At 42.1% G+C, this 20,320-nt stretch overlaps 1 protein-coding gene across 2 annotated transcripts in view; it reads left to right on the top strand.

The window, feature by feature from the left end:
• Nucleotides 1-20,320, top strand: part of LYPD6B (LY6/PLAUR domain containing 6B) — a 232,646-nt gene that overhangs the window by 150,685 nt on the left and 61,641 nt on the right. The window contains exon 1 of one of the 2 annotated variants that reach the window (XM_067741990.1): nt 18,651-18,702. The exons of the other annotated variant lie outside the window; for it this stretch is intronic. The gene's annotated coding sequence lies outside the window, so the exon portion shown is untranslated. Of the gene's footprint in view, nt 1-18,650; nt 18,703-20,320 lie in introns of those variants that run through there. 2 annotated transcript variants of the gene reach the window in all.

Below are 20,320 nucleotides of genomic sequence, written 5' to 3'. Positions count from 1 at the left end.
ATTGTAAATAATGCTGCAATGAACATTGTGGTGCGTATGTCTTTTTGAATTATTGTTTTGGTTTTTATTGGATATATACCCAGGAGTGGAATTGGTGGGTCATATGGTAGTTTTAAGTTTTTTGATTAGCCTGTATACTGTTTTCCACAGTGGCTGCACCAGTTTACACTCCTACGAACAGTACAGGAGAGTTCTCTTTTTTCCGTATCCTCACCAGCATTTGTTATTTGTGTTCTTTTTGACGAATCATTCTGATAGGCATGAGGTGATAGCTCACTGTGGTTTTGATTTGCATTTCTCCCAATGCTTAGTGATGTTGAGCATCTTTTCAAGTGCCTGTTGGCCTTCTCCATGTCCTCTTTGGGAAAATGTCTATTCGGTTTTTCTGACGACTTTTTAATCAGGTTGTTAGTTTTTTGATGTTGCGTTATATTAGCTGTTTATATATTTTTTGATATTAACCCTTTACCAATCATATCATTTGCAAATATTGCCTCCCATTCAGTAGGTTGTCTTTTCATTTGGTCAGTGGTTTCCTTTGCTGTGTAAAAGATTTTAATTAGGTCCCATTTGTTTATCTTTGCTTTTATTTCCTTTGCTTTAGGAGACAGAGCCAAAAAATATTGCTACAATTTATGTCAAAAAGTGTTCTGCCTATGTTTTCCTCTAGGATTTTTATGGTTTCTGGTCTTACATTTAGGTGTTTGATCCATTTTAAGTTTATTTTTGTATATGGTGCTGGAGAATGCTGTCCAGTTCCCAGCACCACTTACTGAAGAGACTGTCTTTTTTCAACTCTATATTCTTGCCTCCTTTGTTGTAGATTAATTGACCACAAGTGCCTGTGTTTATTTCTGGGCTCTCTTTTCTGTTTCATCGATCTATGTGTCTGTTTTTGTGTCATTACCATACTGTTTTGATTACTGTATCTTTGTAGTATGGGTGAAGTCATGGAGCATGATTCTTCCAGCTCTGTTCTTCTTTCTCCAGATTGTTTTGGCTATTCGGGGTCTTTTATGTTTCCATACAGATTTAAAATTATTGTTCTCATTCTGTGAAAAATGCCATTGGTATTTTGATAGGGATTGCACTGAATCTGTAGATTGCCTTGGGTAATGTGGTCATTTGAATATTAATTCTTCCAATCCAAGAACATGGTGTATCTTTCCATCTGTGTGATCTTCAGTTTCTTTTATCAATGTCATATAGTTTTTGGAGTACAGGTCTTTTGCCTCCTTAGGTAGGTTTATTCCTAGGTTTTTTTTTTTTTTTTTGATGGAGTGGTAAATGGGATTGTTTCCTTAATTTCTCTTTCTGATCTTAGTTGTTAATGTATAGAAATGCACCAGATTTCTGTATGTTAATTTTGTATCCTTCAACTTTACTGAATTCATTGATGAGCTCTAGTGGTTTTCTGGTGACATCTTTAGGATTTTCTACATATAGTATCATGTCATCTGCAAATTTTGACAGTTTTACCTCTTCCTTTCCAATTTGGATTCCTTTTATTTCTTTTCTTCTCTGATTGCTGTGGCTAGGACTTCCAATACTGTGTTGAATAAAAGTGGCCAGCATGGGCATCCTTGTCTTGTTCCTAACCTTAGAGGGAATGCTTTCAGCTTTTCATCATTGTGTATGATGTTACCTGTGAGTTGTCCTATATGGCCTTTATTATGTTGAACTATGTTCCCTCTATGCCCACTTCCTGGAGGGGTTTTTTTTTTTTAAAACCATTCAAATGGATGTTGAATTTTGTCAAAAGCTTTTTCTCCATCTTTTGAGATGATCACATGGTTTTTATTCTTTAGTTTGTTAATGTGTATCATGTTGATTTGCAGATATTGAAAAAATCCTTGCATCCCTGGGATAAATCCCACTTGATCATGGTGTATGATCCTTTAAATATATTATTGGATTTGGTTTGCTAGTATTCTGTTGAGGATTTTTTTTTTTTTTTTTTTGCAGTATGCAGGCCTCTCACTGTTGTGGCCTCTCCCGTTGTGGAGCACAGGCTCTGGACGCGCAGGCTCAGCGGTCATGGCTCACGGGCCCAGCCACTCCGTGGCATGTAGGATCTTCCCGGACCGGGGCACGAACCCGTGTCCCCTGCATCGGCAGGCAGGCTCTCAACCACTGCGCCGCCAGGGAAGCCCTGTTGAGGATTTTTTGCATCTGCATTCATCAGTGATTTTGACCTGTAATTTTCTTTTTTTGTGGTGTCTTTGTCTGGTTTCAATATCAGAATGATGGTGGTCTCATAGAAAGGGTTTGGGAGTGTTCCTTCCTCTGCAATTTTTTGGAGTAGTTTCAGAAGGGTGGACATTAACTCTTCTCTAAATGTCTGGTAGAATTTGCCTGTGAAGCCGTCTGATCCTGGACTTTTGTTTGTTGGGAGTTTTAAAATTACTGATTCAATTTCATTAATGGCAATTCATCTGTTCATATTTTCTATTTATTCCTGGTTCAGTCTTGGGAGATTGTACCTTTCTAAGATTTTGTTCATTTTTTCTAGGTTTTCCATTTTACTGGCATGTAGTTGTTCATAGTAGTCTCTTATGATCCTTTGTATTTCTGTGATGTCAGTTGTAACTTCTCCTTTTTCATTTCTGATTTTATTGATTTGGGCACTCTCTTATTCTTGATGAGTCTGGCTAAAGGTTTATCAATTTTGTTTATCTTTTCAAAGAACCAGGTTTTAGTTTCATTGATCCTTTCTTCCTTTTTTTTTTTTTTTTTTGTCTATATTTCTGTTCTGATCTTTATGATTTCTTTCCTCCTACTAACTTTGGGTTTTGTTTGTTCTTCTTTCTGTAGTTGCTTTAGGTGTAGGGTTAGTTTATTTATTTGAGATTTTTCTTGTTTCCTGAGGTAAGCTTGTATCATTATAAACTTCCCTCTTAGAACTGCTTTTGCTGCATCCCATAGGTTTTGGATCATCTTGTTTTTATTTTCATTTGTCTGTATTTATTTTTCTATTTCCTTTTTGATTTCTTCCATGATCCATGGGTTGCTAGTAGCATATTGTTTAGCCTGTGTGGGCTTGTATTTTTTGTAGTTTTATTCTTGAGGATGCTTTCTAGCCTCATAGCATTGTGGTCAGAAAAGATGCTTGATATGATTTCAGTTTTCTTAAAATTACCTAAGCTTGTTTCGTGGCCTAACATGTGATCTATCCTGGAGAATATTCAATGTGCTCCTGAAAAGAATGTGTATTGTACTGCTTTTGGATAGAATGCTCTATATATGTATTAAGTCCATTGGTCTAATGTGCTGTTTCAGGCCAGTTTTTTTTTTTTTTTTTGATTTTCTGTCTGGGTGATCTGTCCGTTGATGTAAGTGGAGTGTTAACGATCCCTACTATTATTGTGTTACTGTTGGTTTCTCCCTTTATTCCCTTAATATTTGCTTTATCCATTTAGGTGCTTTTATGTTGGGTACTTATATATTTAAAATTGTTAGATCTTCTTCTTGGATTGATCCCTTGGTCATTATGTAGTGTCCTTTTTTGTCTCTTATAACAGTCTTTATTTTAAGGTCTATTTTGTCTGATATAAGTATTGCTACCTGAGCTTTCTTTTGATTTCCATTTGCATGGGATATTTTTTTCCATCCTCTTACTTTGTGTCTGTATATATTGTTAACTCTGAATTGAGTCTCTTGTAGGCAGCATAAATATGAGTCTTGTTTTTGTATCCATTCAGCCAGTCTGTGTCTTTTGGTTGGAGTAATTAGCCCAATTACATTTAAGGTAATTATTGATATGTGTGTTTTTATTGCCATTTTGTTAATTGTTTTAGATTTGTTTCTGTAGGTCTTTTTTCCCCCCTTCCTTCTTCTTTTATTCTCTTGATTTTATGACTATCTTTAGTGTTAAATTTGGATTCCTTTTTTCTTTTTGTATGTGCACCTACTACAGATTTTTGGGATGTGGTTACTATGAGGTTTTTGTATAGCAGTCTATATACATATGTGATTGTTGTGAGTTATTGATCTCTTGATTTCAAATGCATTTTAAAAACCCTGTGTTTATACTCTCCTTCCCTCATGATTACTGTTTTTGATAGAATATTTTACATCTAATTGTTTTGCGTATGCCTTTACTGGTTATTGTGGTTATAGATGATTTTACTACTTTTGTCTTTTAACCTCCCTACTAGCTTTGGGTGTGGATGATTTTCTACCTTTACTGTATGTTTACCTTAACTGATGAGCTTTTTCATTTTGTAGTTTTCATGTTTCTAGTTGTGGCCTTTTCTTTTTCACTTACAGAAGGTCCTTTAACATTTCTTGTAAATCTGGTTTGGTGGTGCTGAACTCTTTAAGCTTTTACTTGTCTGTAAAGCTTTTGATTCTCTCCACCAAATCTGGTTGAGAGTCTTGCTGTGTAGAGTAGTCTTAGTTATAGGTTATTCCCTTTCATCACTTTAAATATATCATCCTAGTTCCTTCTGGCCTGCAGAGTTTCTGCAGAGAAGTCAGCTGATAGTGTTATGGGTGTTCCCTTTGTAATTTGTTGCTTTTCCCTTGCTGCTTTTAATATTCTCTCTTTTTCTTTAATTTTTGCCATTTTAATTACAGTGTGTCTTAGTATGTTCCTCTTTGGGTTAATCCTGTATGGGACTCTCTGTGCTTTCTGCACTTGGGTGACTGTTTCCTTTGCCAAGTTAGGGAAGTTTTCAGCTATTATGTCTTCAGATATGTTCTCAGCCCCTTTCTCTCTGTCTTCTTCTGGGACCCCTATAATGCAAATATCAGTGTGCTTGATGTTGTCCTAATAGTCTCTTAAATGGTCCTCATTTCTTTTCATTCTTTTGTCTGTTCAGTCTCAGAGATGTCTACTACTCTGCCTTTCAGCTCACTGATCCATTCCTCTGTATCATTTAGTCTACTGTTGATTGCTTCTAGTGTATTTTTCATCTGTTATTGTATTCTTCATCTCTGTTGGGTGGTTCTTTATATTTTCTATCTCTTTGTTTAAGCTTTCTAACTTCTCACTCTGTGCGTCCATTCTCCTCCCGAGTTCTTTGATCATCTTTACAATCACTACCCTGAACTCATGCTTGGGTTGTTTGCCTGTCTCCACTTCACTTAGCTCTTCTTCTGGGGCTTTATCTTGTTCCCTCATCTGGAGCATGTTCCTCTGTCACCTCATTTTGCCTAAGTTGCTGTTTGTATTTTTATATATCTCTTAGGTTAGTTATGTTTCCTGACCTTGCAGAAGTGGCCTTTTGTAGGAGATGTCCTATGCATCCCAGAAGCATACTCCACTCTTGTCACCCAGGCTGTATGCTCTAGGAGTTCCCCATATGAGGGCTGCATGAGTTCTTCGGTTGTAGTGGGCTGACTCTGTGGGCAGTCTGGTAGGCTTGGTTGGCCCCTGGCCCAGACACTTGCCATGCCCTGCCTTGTGCAGAGGCTGTTGGCTTCTGGTTGGCTGGACTAGGTCATGAGGCGGATGACTGTGGAACTGGGGGTTGGGGGGACCCTGGGGCTAGTGCTGGCTTACTGGTGGGCGAAGTCAGTGTCCAGAAGACTCTGGTGCTCTTGCTTGCCCACTGTTGGGTAAAGCCGAGTCCTGGGGTTAGTGCTGGACTACTGGCTGGTAGAGCCAGGTTCTGGAATCTGGTTGCAGAGCCAGGGATCCCAGAGCTGGTGTCACATTGCTGGGGGGGTGGGAGGGGGGTGCAGTTCCTGACACAGTTGCATACGGAGTCCAGAGTGTTCTGAAGCTTGTTTTGGCCTGCTAGTGGGCAGGGCCATGGCCCATCTGGTCCCAGGGCAGGGTCTGGCCTACTGGTGGACAAGCTGAGTCTGCAGGCTGTGGGATTGTGTGGGATTGTGTTTTCTTGCATTTGGTGTCTGCCCCCTGGTGGATGAGGCTGGTCCAGAGGCTAGAGCCAGCTTCCTGGAGAGTGGGGCCAGGGCCCAGTGGATTCTGGGGCTGGTGCCTGCTCACTGGTGGGTGGAGCTGGGTCCTGGGCCATCTGGTGGTCAGGGCTATGTCCAGAGACAGCTGTGGGCTCAGGGAGTCTTACGGCAGCCTGTCTGCTGATGGGTGGGTCTGCATCCCCACCCAGTTAGTTGCTTGGCCTGAGGCATCCCAGCACTGGTGCCTAGAGGCTGTTGAGTCAGGGAGGGCTGGGACCTGGGAATAATAAGCTATAGGGAGGATTCCAAAATGGTGCCCACCAGCACCAGTGTCCATGTGGTAGAAGTGAAACCATGCACTTCAGATTGGGACTTGAACTCATGTGCCAGGACTTGAACCCAGCCTAAACCCAGATTGGGACTTGAACCCCCATGGCCAGGACTCAAACCTGGCCAAAACCCTGACTGGGACTCAAACCCATGCAGCTGGGACTTGAACCCACTTGGCTGGGTCTTGAACCCACTTGGCTGGGACTTGAACCTGGCCAAAACCCACAGTCTCCCAACTGAGATCACACACCTGGTTTCAGGACTTAGTGAAGCTCAGGTTCTTGATGTCTCACTTAAGAAAGAATTCAGTGAGAGACAAAGTAATAGGTAAGAAGTGGATTTATTTAGAGAGAAACACACTCCACAGACAGAGTGTGGGCCATCTCAGAAGGTGAGAAAGGCACCAGGGTATGGGGTTGTCAGTTTTTATAGTGGTGGGTAATTTCATAGGCTAATGAGTGGGAGGAGTATTCCAGCTATTTCAGGAAGGGGCAGAGATTTCCAGGAACCGCCCACTCTTTGATCCTTATGGTCGGCCTTAGAACTGTCATGGCGCCTGTGGGTGTGTCATTTAGCTTGCTGATGTGTTACAATGAGCGTATACTGAGGCTCAAGGTCTAGTGGAAGTGACTTGTCCATCATCTTGGACCCATTTGGTTCTAATCCGTTTATGTCATGTCCTTGGGCTATGTCATTCTTTCAAAGGTTGTGCCCTGCCCCCTTCCCTCCTGTTTCACCTCCTTACCCATCTCCTTATGACTCCTTCTTTGTTTCTTTAGTTGTAGAAGAGCTTTTCTGGTAGGTTCTGATGTTTTTCATTGATGGTTGTTCTGCAGATAGTTGTGATTTTGGTGTGCTCGCAAGAGGAGGTGAGTTCAGTGTCTTTCGACTCAGCCATCTTGGCTGGTCTCCCTCCTTTAAATGTTAATCATATCTAAAAAACACCTTCACAGCAATACGGAGACTGGTGTTTGACATCATAGCCCAGCCAAGTTGGTTAAACAGATAAAATTAACCATCACAGATAGGGATATAAATATATCATAGAATTTCCTTAAAATTTGGCGTAATTGTTATTTGTCTTTTATACTCTCTTATTTGAGTGCATGTAGAAAAATATTCTGACTCCCTCCCATGTCATCTAGGTTCAAGTCTCATGTCATTATTTCGTCAGCTGCCAGGGCTTTCTTCCAAAGCAGCATTGGTTAAATGGCACAGAGTCTTCATTGTGTATGGACGTGTGAATGCTCTGACCTGCCAACATACCCTGATACATGTCGGTGTTATACGGAGTTCTGCTAGCTCCTTGGTAAACAGCCGTTTTTGTGGAGGGACTTGATGAAGTGTATGATTTCACCAATTATTAGCATTTCCAATTAGCCGGGGCCCAGGTGTGTGTGAATAAAACCTTAGCTCACCCTCTCTGTGGCTTTAACAGCCCCACCTAACTTGATTCCGGGGCTTTCATGCGTTTGATATTGTTCAATTGATTATATTGCTGCTATTCTATTCTGAAAAGTCTTCAGACATCCAGGGACCTGCCTTTTGTTAGGAAACATTCCAGTTGTTCAGGGATGTAATTCATCCTCAGGGGTGGATCTTATTATCTCTTTATCTTTGGGAGGCTGGTTACTTTGTTTGGGTGCAGACCTCTTCACTGTTGGAGAGAGGAGCCTGACAACCTCGCTTGCTCTCTTAAGGTAAGAATCAAGTGATGCTGGACAACCGTCGGCTTCTTGTTTGGGAGCACTGGGTTAGGTCAGGATCCTCATGGACTCCTGAATATGTTGGGCCTCTGTCTTTGTCCATCTCCTCAGCGGTTTGCCAGGTTTTCTTTTCCATCCTCATCCTTTGCTTCTCACTGCTGTCCTGGGATTCAGAAGCCTGGTTTTGGCTTAAGTTAATTATATTTCTGATGAACCCGAGGAGGGAGTGCCCATGCCTAGGGAGTGGTTAGTGGTGAGACTTCTCTGCTTCCCACATGATGGACTAATTTGGTCAATTAAAAGAGACCCTTCCAGAGTAACTGTCCCAGGGATGGGGGTGGGAACATGTGGGGGGTAGGAGCAATCCTCAAAAGTGTTCACATCAAGTGAAATACATCGCTAACTCTACTTACTAAGGGTACTCGCTGGCTATTCTTGAGCATTTGTAATTATAGCACATTTATATGTTCAGGATTAGAAGATATTTCCTGATCCAAAACAGGATGAGGGTGTTTCCCCAACCAAGAAAAGGTGGCAGCATCCACGTGAGCATGTTTAAAGTTGTGTGTTTTACTGACGATTGCTCTTTACCTCATTCATTTGGCCCTTTTGGTTTTAGGTGTGGCGCTTAATATACAGGCCAACCAGTATCGATTGTTAGGCCTGTCTCCATTCTCTTAGTGGAAAAAGCTGAACCTGACGTCTGGTTTTCTGAGGTCAGGCTGCCGAGGCCAAGGAATATCTTCTTGAGGCTTCAGGGACCTGAGCCTGGCCCGCTAAGTAGTCATCTGCCTGGTTGGGCTGTCAGCTCCCAGCCCAGAGGCCCTCTGCCTTGCAACCAGACTTCCCACCTTGCATCCGATGGGTGAGGGAGGCATCCTCCAAAGGGAGTTGTCTGAGATTGTGAACTGATGGGCCAGGGCCATGTGTACCTTCCTGTTTCTTGTCTAAAGGGCATATTGAATTATTAGTGCTCGTGTTTGTTAATGATAATTATATGTTTCGAGTACAAAGTAAAATTCTGTCGAATATCTACTAAGATGCTTTACTCCTTGCCTTTTTAAAAGAATGACATGGTACTACCCTAATTAAGTTCAAGAAGACAAGTAGGAATCTGCATATCATCATCACCGTTTCCCCCCGGGCATACTGGGTGGTGTGCAAGCTGTTACTTGAACTTAAGAGTCTGCTATTAATCTGAAGAATATGGAGATCAGAGAAGTGATGGTCCAGCAATGAGACAAACAGAGACTATTGGATTATCTCCCAAAGCAAGAAAACTTAATTTCTTTTCAGTCACAGGTTCCACACAGTGTTAGGAACATTATAATAATGGTTGTGATAATCATAATAACGATTATAATGGCAATAAAAAGTAACTCTAATATTAACTATCTCTATCACTACCATCACGACAGCTAACATTTGTTGGCTCCTACTTTCTACCAGGCCCTAGGCTAAGCATTTGATTTGCATTCTCTCCATCTGCACAGTATTCCTGTGAGGAAGGTCCTATTAACATCTACTTTTTACAGTTGAGGGAAGTGGGATTTAAAGAGATAAGTGGCCCAAAGTTAGACAGCCAAGCCCCAAAGAACAGGATGTAACCCTCCGGACAGCACAGAACGGGGTCCAGCCTCACTGCAGCTTTGACCCGCATGCAGGTGTTGTGGCCGGCACTCCTCTCGGCTTTCACACTTGCCCCTGCTCACCTACCCTTTGCCCTCTGACCTCCACCTACCGTTGACATGTTGTGTCTTCTGCACTGAGGTAGCCAAAACATTCAAAAATATATAAATAGTTCAAGATTGTTAAAGAATATTCAGCCTATAGGGAACAGCAGAAAGAATGAGGAATAAAAATCACCCAGTTTTGATGAACTGGGAGATTGGGATTGACATATATACACTACTATGTATAAAATAGATAACTAATAAGAATCTGCTCTATTACAAAAAAGTAAATAAAATAAAATTTGAAAAAAAACCCACCCAGTTTTAAAAGATCCCCACTCTATAGTCACAAACATGTTAGTGTGTTTTGCTATGGCTTTTCCTCTTGTGAATAGTTTGTTCACATAGTTATTCTGTATTTAAGTTTTGAATTTTAAGTTTAACATAAGTATTTTCTTGTGCCTTTGTTCTCATAAGCCTATTTTAATGGCTGCTGAGCCCTCTATTAAGTGCATATGGTTAGAGGGCTCTTAAGTCTAGGCCACGGGAAGTTGTTTCTTTGAGTTGCTCGCATGTGACAGGTGCAGGCCCTCCTCACCACGTTGATAGCTCATTTCTGTCTGCTGACAGTAGGGCTGGAATTGTGGGGTGTCTGTGCCCCCTCACATTGTAAATACCTTGTATCTTGAAAAGGGTCTCTATGGGGTTTGGCAGGAGTCCTGCTGGCCTATAGCTCAAGACACCCAGATTAGGCTCTGCATTGAAACTAGCTGCAAGTCCTTTGGGTAAATTACTTCATCTTAGCGTCCTCATCTGTGGACCACTTACATCTAGTCAGTGCTGTAACTGCACGAAATCAGGAGTTTTCTGAACGCTCTTGATTTATAACCCAGTCAGCTCCAATTGCTGCGGCAATTCTGGTAGGGCTCAGCTGGGTTATGCTGAGTTGCTTCGAGCAGGAAATTTTGTTTTCCGAGATGACCAGACCTGTGGGCTCTTAGAAGGTGAAATGTCTTAGCTCCTTCAGTTTAATTCTTGCCGTTCCCACTTCTGTGCCCCAACCCTGCCAACTTTTTCCCCAGGCCTACACACCCACAGAATAGATAGTACAAAGTCTGTGCTCAACAAATAGAGGTCGAGCAAATGAATATATGTCTGTACAAATGCTATCAGTCTTTGTTTAAGAATCTTTAGCCCAATGGCTGCCTGACTTTATCAAATTAATGAGTAAGATTGTTTCGTTTAGATGTGATGGTTTTATTTGTAATAAGTAGGGACTTAAGCTTACAGAGTCTCTCAGAGCACCTTTCAGAACAGTTTCCCTACAAAGTTGATTGTCTGTGCTTCCCTCATGTTACAGAAGAAAGAACAATGATTTGTGGGACTTTGTATTTTTTCCCCTGTATTGTAGGGTGAGATAGATTTTTGTTTAGATCACAGCAAAATCATAGCCTAGAATGTAATCATTCTCTCATTTTGACCAGCAGGAAAAATAAGAGCATTTGGGGCTTCCTGCTTTCCTTAGAGCCGCATGTCTGGACCCATGGGGATTACATGGTTTGTTTCGACAGGCTCCCCCTGATTCTCACCTGGAGATACTAACCTTGAATTGGTTTGCTCATGCCTTGAAGGCATCTATCCACATCATCATACAATAGCCAAGACTCCTGGAATAAAGCTGCTTCCAGGGAAGCCACATCTTGCCATTTCTGGCCCTATATTCTATCACAGACTAAAAGGAACAAAAGTTTGAGTTCCTACCACCCTCCACGAAAAGACCTAATTTGGTGTCTACCTTGGTGCAGAAAGCTTGCCTTCATCTCCCCAGGTATGATCATTAATTGGCCTTAGCTTTTCCCAAGCTAATGTGCTGACTGCAGTGGCCTCACTGGCCTCACGTGGGTGGGATGAGAGCTTGGAAGCACCATGTGGTGGTTGGTAAATCTGCTGACAAATAGACAAGTGGCATGGCTTCATGTGTCTGTTTGTGTTTGAAATGTCATTGATAATAAAGCCTCGTTTGTTTAGGCCTTTGTATCTGTCATCTATGGCATAGTAATAAACCACCCCAAACTCAGTGGCTTAAAACAACCACCATTTTATTTGCTCATGATTCTGTGGGCCAGCAAGTTGGGCTGGGCTCAGCTGGGTGGTGGGTCTGCTAGTCTCCCCTGGGGTCACTCATGCCACATACTCAGCTGGTGCCGGGAGGGGGTTGATGTGGGGGCCTCAGCTGGGATGATTCATCTCTGTCATGTGGTCTTATCCTCCAGCAGGCTAGCTCAGGCTCCTTCACATGACGGAAGTGTCTGGTAAGAGGGTAAGCACTGAAGCCGCACATTCTTTTGGTCAAAGAAAGTCATAGGGCCAGCCCAGAGTCAAGGGGAAGGTGTTGAAAATAGACTCTACCCCTTCGTGGGAATCGCTGCAAAGAATTCATGGCCATTTGAATGTTATCTAGGCTCTTCATTTTGATATGAAAGCATTCTGAAATTAAAATTATTTTATTTGACTTTAAATCATCCTGGAGTAGGGATGGTGTCTTCAGCCCATCTGAGAGGAGAGACATCTGGAAAACAGAGGTCTTCTGTAACATACCCAAGAGTATAACAACAAAGATAATGATAATAACAGCAAACATTAATATTGTTATTACTATATGCCAAGCACTGTTTTAAGTCCTTTACATATTATAACGCATTTGGTCATTAGAGAATCTTAAGAGTGGGTATTACTTTATCCCCATTTTATAGGCAAGAAAACTGAGGCACAGAGATGTTAACTTCCCCCAATGTCATAAGGCTACTAAGTGGCAGAACTGTGATTTTACCCCAGGTGGTCTGGTTCCAGAGAACCTCTCAAGTTAATGGAAACTAAACCTTCCTGACTCTTAGAATTCTTTCTTGGACCATGTAGTTTTTCTGGAGACAGGGGGATTGGCTATTTGGAGAGGGGCACTAGGTCTTTCTGGGTTTACCCATCTGGCCAGAAATGGGTCTAGTCACATTGTAGGAGACCCTAATTGGAGATAATAAAGACACTAGACCCCATGGAACAGAGAGTAATTCTCCTGGTGTGTATGTGTGAGGTGTCTGGTCACGGTGTCACTCTGCTCTGTTGCTGGGAAAGTGATTGAAGGATGAGAATATTTAATAATGTCCTTGTTAGCTTTTTGGATACCCTCTTGTTCTTAGATTCAGGTAATCAGAAAGCCTCAGCTCCAAAGAAAAGAACGTTGTGTTTATTTAGCTTTTTGTTTAAGGACTACCCCAGGGAGAGGGTGGGTTAACAACCTTTTTTTATACAGTTTTTGTCCATCTCCAGGTGGTACCAGGTGGTTTATCTAAGGAGAATGACACCTTTTGCTGAATTTCTAAGACCGTCCTCGCAGCCATGGATTAAGTGGTCCGCAGCACCCGTATCTTAGTAATGGGGCTGCAGCCTCCTCGGTGTGAGAGGTGTAGGTGTGGGGCAGGTTTTAGAGCCAGGATTAGACTTGAGTCTCAAAGGGGTCATTTCTCACTTTGCGTTGAGCACTAGAATGGGGGCGAGACCACCAGTCTAAGACTTCAGAGCAGTCATTTCAGCCTTCTAGCATCTCCTCTTCATCAAATCCCATTGCTGTCTCTTGACTCCACAACCAGCCTCCTCCTTCTGATGTCCTCCTGTTCCTCCTACATTGACTCAGGTTAGCATCAGTGACCGTTCCCACTCCTGAGAGGTATTTGCTACATCTTCTGCACACATGAGAACCTGCCTGTTCACCCTAATGGACTCGAGGAGAATCTGAGTGGGAAGCCAGGCAATCTGGATGTGCACAGCCCACCAGAGCGGGAAGGACATGGGGTCGGACTGGAGAGACCTGCGCTGCTGGCTGCCCCTCCTCTTCCAGCACCTCTCACCTTCCCACCCCAAAAACTCCTTGATTGTCAAGTTCAGAATCCTAGGGATGCCTTCCCCATAGTAGTGGAACCTCTGTTACCTTTATAATCTTTTCCTTCAGCTAATCTGGGAGAGTTTATAATCCTGTTTTGCATTAAGTATTTTTCCCTTTTGGAAGCTTACATCCCTTTTTTGTTATTCAAACTAGCTGAGACAGTTGATGCCCTAGCACAGAAATGAAACCCTGACAGGCAGGTCTCTACAGGAGAGATTCTCCAAACAGTGCCTGACTGTCAGAGATTGCAGCCGAATAGCTCAGCCTACCTTTACGACAGCACATGGAATGAGAGGACAGAACACAGGCAGGAAGCTGCTTTTGTTTCTGAGGCCTTTGGGGCTGTTCTTTCCTGACTATAAACCTAATTGCTTCCTGGGTGGATCTGTCCAACAGAGCGGTATTCCTTTAGCTCCCTCCTGTCTGGTCAGTCTGGACTACCAAAGCCTGCACCTTTGTCAGTGGGCTGGTGGAGTAACATTGGATGCCTGTGGCTCTTGCTGACGTTGCCTGTTTTGGGGACTGGCGGTACCCAGGAGAAGGATGTGAGCATGTGTGTGAGGGGAGGCAGGTGAGAGGCAGCTGGGCCGCCTGGCACCGTGATGAGCAGGACGAGACAGTGCGCTTAGCAAACCAGGGTCCGTCGCGGTGCTCTTGAGTGCGCGCAGAAGTCCTCATCCTCCAGAAGGGGAGGTTATTCACCTTATACCCATAGAAGACACTTCAGGTGTGGTACTTCCTTGAATTTACTGCAGCTCTGACTCACCCTGGGATTGCCAGGTTTCATCATTCCCCTTTCTGGTTGGTTTTATGACCAGTGTTGTACGAAGGTAACCCCTGAAAGTTTGTGTAAGCCCCTCCTTTTTTTTTTTTTTTTTTCCTAGCAGTGAAGATGATTGCTCAACAGTAAACACAGAAAGGGAGTTAAAAGAAAAAACTTTGCTCTAGGCTGGCTCTTGGCAGGAAAGCTGAGCTGGGAAAGGCAGTTCCTGAGTAGTTAGGATGCGTATTTATACACCCCACGGTCATGGGCTCCTTAGCAACTTTCTTTTTTTTTTCTCTCTTAATGGTAATTTAAATCTTTTTTTAAACATCTTTATTGGGGTATAATTGCTTTACAATGGTGTGTTAGTTTCTGCTTTATAACAAAGTGAATCAGTTATACATATACGTATGTTCCCATATCTCTTCCCTCCTGCGTCTCCCTCCCTCCCACCCTCCCTATCCCACCCCTCCAGGCGGTCACAAAGCACTGAGCTGATATCCCTGTGTTGAGCAACTTTCTTACCATCCTCAGTGGCTCTTTCTTGAAAGGTGGTTATCAGTAATCCAACCAAAGGGCAGCATTTCAAATTTAACCGTAAGTGGCTCTTGAAATTTCATCTTCAGGAAGTCTTTCTATAATAGAGTTGAAAACTTCCTCTGGGTCTGCACGTAACAAACCAGTGCCCGATTCTGTTCTCACCACAGTCGCTTTCCATATTTAACCCGGGAACGTTGAGTCCTGTCTACTTAATAGCTGTGTTTCTCCCGTCCGTGCTAGGATAAAAAGGGCAAAGCTGGTTACTCTGGGATGGCAGATCTGTGCTAACCACCCCAGGTAGTGCCACCAGATGGATGTTGAATAAATGTGTTTGGACAGTGATGTCACCTGAAGCACACACTCCGATCCCAGGGCCCTAGCTTCTCTTTTGCATTTAAACTTCAGGTATGCTTTGATCAAGTACGTGGTCAAGCCTTTTCACTTAAGTTTACTTTGGAGCCTCAGCAATGTATCCAATCAGATTGTTGCCAAAATCACATACGGTATAAACCTATTTGGCTTTTATCCAACAGAACTCTAATATGAGGCAGTAATGTAGGTGGTTACTTGGCCATCTATTAAATTATTTTCTATATATTTTTAGTAGCACCTCATTAGTAATTAAACTATATTTCAGAATTTTAATTGAAATGTATTTGACATAGAACTGTAAATTTAAGGTGTACAACATGCTGATTTGATACATTTATATATTGTAACATGATTGCCATTGTAGCTATAGCACCTCTATCATGTCACAAAATTATCAACCCTTTTTAGTGGTTGGAATAATTAAGATCTAGTCTCTTAGCAAGTTTGATGATTATAATACAGTATTGTTATCTTTATTCACTATACTGTGCTTATTTGTCTACTAGTTTCAAGTAAACCATATTTTAACGTATCTCCCCCCAAAAGGTAAATTCGAGTAAAGCAATACGGAAAATAGTGGGGAGATTGAGATTAATTAGGAAATGAGAATCCCTAATGCATTCATGGATTTTCTTCTGAGATTGGTTATAACTCTGAAAGGGAAAGGTTTTCAGTTTTCCAGTCTTTAAAATGAACTGTCATGTTAGAGGCTTTTGCCCTGACTTGTCTGCATGTGTTTACCCTATTAGAATAAGACATTGGGGGCTTCCCTGGTGGCGCAGTGGTTGAGAGTCCACCTGCCGATGCAGGGGGCGCGGGTTCGTGCCACAGTCCGGGAAGATCCCACATGCCGCGGAGCAGCTGGGCCCGTGAGCCGTGGCCGCAGGGCCTGCGCGTCCGGAGCCTGTGCTCCGCAACGGGAGAGGCCACAGCAGTGAGAGGCCTGCATATCGCAAAAAAAACCACCAACAAACAAACCAAAAAAGACATTGGGTTAGTTTTATATACAGGATTCCCAAAATAGCCAAGGCAGTGACCACAAGCAGAGAGCCAGGTAGCGTTCCTATAGGATTTCTCTCCACTAAGGTTACAAATGTTCTTACTGCCATTTCTCCCCTGTCTCCTCCATCCCTGTGTTCACCAGAGGCCTAATGGATAATTCTGTGGACAGCTTTCCTTGAATTGTGAGCTGAAATACAGGCTTTAAATATAGAGTTTTAAGATGTTAGGGAGGAAAGTGACATTGATTTATTTGTTCTGTTCTCAGCCAGCCTGAGAAACCTGTCCCGTCAGGTAATCAACAACTGCTTTTATCCTAACTGGTGACTTCAAGAGAGGGATTACTCATCCCATCATTACCATTCCCCCTGAGTCATCCCGGCTGGTTCCTGTTGGTTTCAACCGAATAAGAATCTTCAGGCCGTGGACGCTAAGGCCAAGGCACCTGTTTAGTAATATGAATTACAGAAACACGCCTTGGACACGGAGCCATGGCTCATTCTGGAAAGATACTGTATAGATTCAGGTCTTTAACTATGTGTCTCTTTGAGGAATTGTGTTGTCTGGTATGGTCTAAGTGGCCATCTTTGTGGTCAGCGTAGAATGATCGTATGAGCAACCAGACCCCCCAGCCTGCCTGGTGATGCTCTAAAGGGCAAAGATGCGGCTATGAAAATGAATGGTGATTTGGGAGCACCTCGAGCCTGTACCTTCTCAGAAGTGCTGCAGGTTGACCACTGAGTATTCAGTGGGGATCTTAGTAAAGCCCCTTGAAGGCCTTGTCCTTGTGATGGTGCTAAGAGATATAGGTACACTGAAGGGAAGCTGGTTTCCATTTTACTACCTGTCCCTTGTCATGCCACTGTCCTCAGTACTATTCTTGGGTCCTGTTGTATATGATTTGGATGACAAATCTGAGAGTAAATTGTCTCGGTTTACATGTAATTGTAGAGATCAGTATTGATTGGCACGTGTGTTTAGTTCCAGTTCATTCCAAAGTTCAGTTTATTTCCAAGTCCTTAATTTTTATGTTCATCACAGACCTAGAGAAACTTAGTTTTGAGGGGGAGCTGTCTTTTAAGACTTAGTTGAGGTATCACATGTTCATGGGAGAGCTTGACACGTGGAAAAGAAAAAGGCAAATGCTGGATGCAAGTTTGTGGGTTAGTTGAAAATCCTGCCTCTTTCACAGATTCTTAACTAATCCTTCCTGGGTTTAAATAAAATCAGCAGTTGCTTTTACAACAGCGATTCTGTCACCTTTCTCTATCTTCAGGAACTTGAAATATATCACTAAACAACATCAGAATTAATCCAAGGCCCTCTAGACTGTAGACTGAGCTGCTTGGGGCAGGAACCTTGCCTTCTTCATCTTAAATTCCTAGGACTGAGAAAAATAAGGACTGAAAAAAAAAATGCCTGTTTTATAAGCAGGTATATATGAACTAGTAACCATGGAAATAAGACACATTGCGATCCTGAAGCCCCAGTGGTTTGATGGCATTCCCTGTAGGGTCAGCGTTGGATAGAAACCTGGGTGCAGGAGGGGAGCAGCTACTCTGGGACTCTTGGACGGGCCTGCAAGGAAGGCATTAATGTAGGCCCCGTGGCAGGTTGGCTTTCACCATTGCCCATGATTCCTGTGTTGAAGTAGGAGGGCTCAGCCCACACAGATGCTGAGGAAACAAAACCAACTCTTTTATTACCCTCTCCAACATTTATAGCCAAGCCCTATTCAGTGTCCTTATCCTGGAGCCCTTCGGACAGTCATTTCAATGGTTTATTTTCTTTTCACAACCAAAAAACAAATAAAATATTTTATCACCTTTTGGGTAGACTTGATGTCTTTCTCTTCATTTCATCACGTTCTGGGTCTATAAAATTCCCCTTACCTTTCAGTTTTTATAATGCAGGGATAGGAATTCTGTTTTCCTCCTTCTTTATGTAAAGATTTTTTTTTTTCAGTCTGAGCATTGTTGTTTTTTTTTGGTCCTATATCCCCAGCCTGTTGTTGCTGTTGTATGTGGTGTGAGGTGCAGGGGAATAGGGAGAGGAGGACTGAAGGCCATGTGTTTGCAGGGACACATGGATGGCAGGGAGAGGTTTTGAATAAGAAGAGATATTTTTTTCAGTGCCGTTCTCCACTATGGGAACATTGGAGCCTTTGGCGGTGAAGAAGTGGTTGTGCTGGCTTAGGAGGAAAATACTCCTGAGATTTTCTCTGTGGTTTCTTTTCCAGGATCCACAATAAAAACTGATGAACCCACAGCACTGTGATTACCCCTCTCCATTCTGAATTGTATGTCTTCACCCCCAGCTTCCTGCTTTAGAGCTCACATAGGCTCAGTGTTTTTTCTGCTCTTTGTCTTTTTTTTTGCTCATTTCTGCCTCATTTTCCATATGCCTCCTTCTATTAAGGTGTCAACTGCAGGACACTCACTCAGCCCAGTCATCGTGAGCCACAGAAGCTGCTCGGACACCTGTGTGCATTTAGCAGGACAAAGCTATTCTCAGGTGATTGTCAGCCGAGTTGATGCAGTATGAGATTGTGTCAGGGTCAGTGGTGCAACTCAGTGATCTGAGATGTCTGTCTTCTGCCCCTCTGGTCCCTTCACCATCAGCTTTAGTGAAGACCATAGAATTGAAAGGGCGTTGGAGGTCTTTTCCCTTAAGGATCCTGATCTCCAAGTACAGAAGTGCATTCGACAGCATCCCCATTGATGGCTGCTCCTCCGTCCTCTACTTGAATAATTCCATCGGCAGGGCGCTCCTCACTCTTAGGCATACCATTCCCTTGTCAGGCATTGCAAAACTTGACCCCAAATGGGTCTACCTGCATCTTTTATGAAGTTACCTTCTGAAGTAACTTTCTCTTCTCCAATGATTTGAAAAGTTATTAGTCAAGGATTAACTCTCAGTCTCCCCCTCCCTCCACCAAAGTTTTCATTTCTCTGGGCAAACAAGTGTAGCTCTCTCAAACACTATAATTTAGGCAGAATTTTTAGACCTCTCACCATCCTGGATATCTGGTTCTGCAGGCCTCCTAATTAGAAGTGGTTGTTGTGTTCCAGAGGTGACTGAGACGCCTGAAGAGGAATTTTGCTTGACCCAGACGTTTTGGTCTAAAGATGAGGCTCTGTTGCGCTAGCTTCTTTAGGCAGCAGAAATATATATATATATATATATATATATATATATATATATATAAAATTGTGTCTGTATGTATGTATATATATAGATGACATGGTGTTTTTAATTACTGTAAAATTCATATAAAATACTTTCTGTCTAGTAAGGTTTTGGTAATTCTGTGCCTGTGCTGTTGAAAATCTGAACCAAAATACATAACTTTATATTTAGCATCTTGTATGATTCAGCTTGATGCTCTAATCTGTCAAGTCTTTTTTTCTCTTATGAATCATAGTAGCTGTCTTTCTTGGCTCCATGCCGTCAGTAGGTTTCATAGGAAATCTTCTTATCTTCATTCAAGTAGTTGATAAAAATTTTAAATGGCATAAATAAAGACAGAATTCTGCAGCATCCTACTAGAATGTTTAGAGTTGAGGCTCATCTATTAAAAAATACTACTTGGATAAGGAAACACAAGCTTTAAATGATACATTAAACAAGATGGACTTAATTAATGTTTATAGGACATTCCATCCAAAAATAACAGAATACACTTTCTTCTCAAGTGCTCATGGAACATTCTCCAGGGTACATCATATCTTGGGTCACAAATCAAGCCTTGGTAAATTTAAGAAAATTGAAATTGTATCAAGTATCTTTTCTGACCACAATGCTATGAGATTGGATATCAATTACAGGAAAAAATCTGTAAAAAAATACAAACACATGGAGGCTAAACAATACACTACTAAATAACCAAAAGATCACTGAAGAAATCAAAGAGAAAATCAAAAATTACCTAGAAACAAGTGACAGTGAAAACAGAATGACCCAAAACCTGCGGGATGAAACAAAAGCAGTTCTAAGAGGGAACTTTACAGCAATATAATCCTACCTCAAGAAACAAGAAATATCTCAAATAAACAACCTAACCTTACAACTAAAGCAATTAGAGAAAGAAGAACAAAAAAACCCCAAAGTTAGAAGAAAGAAAGAAATCATA

This window comes from Pseudorca crassidens, chromosome 6, assembly GCF_039906515.1.
Source record: "Pseudorca crassidens isolate mPseCra1 chromosome 6, mPseCra1.hap1, whole genome shotgun sequence".
NCBI classification, from domain to species: domain Eukaryota; kingdom Metazoa; phylum Chordata; class Mammalia; order Artiodactyla; family Delphinidae; genus Pseudorca; species Pseudorca crassidens.
This window is presented reverse-complemented; position numbering and strand designations above follow the sequence as displayed.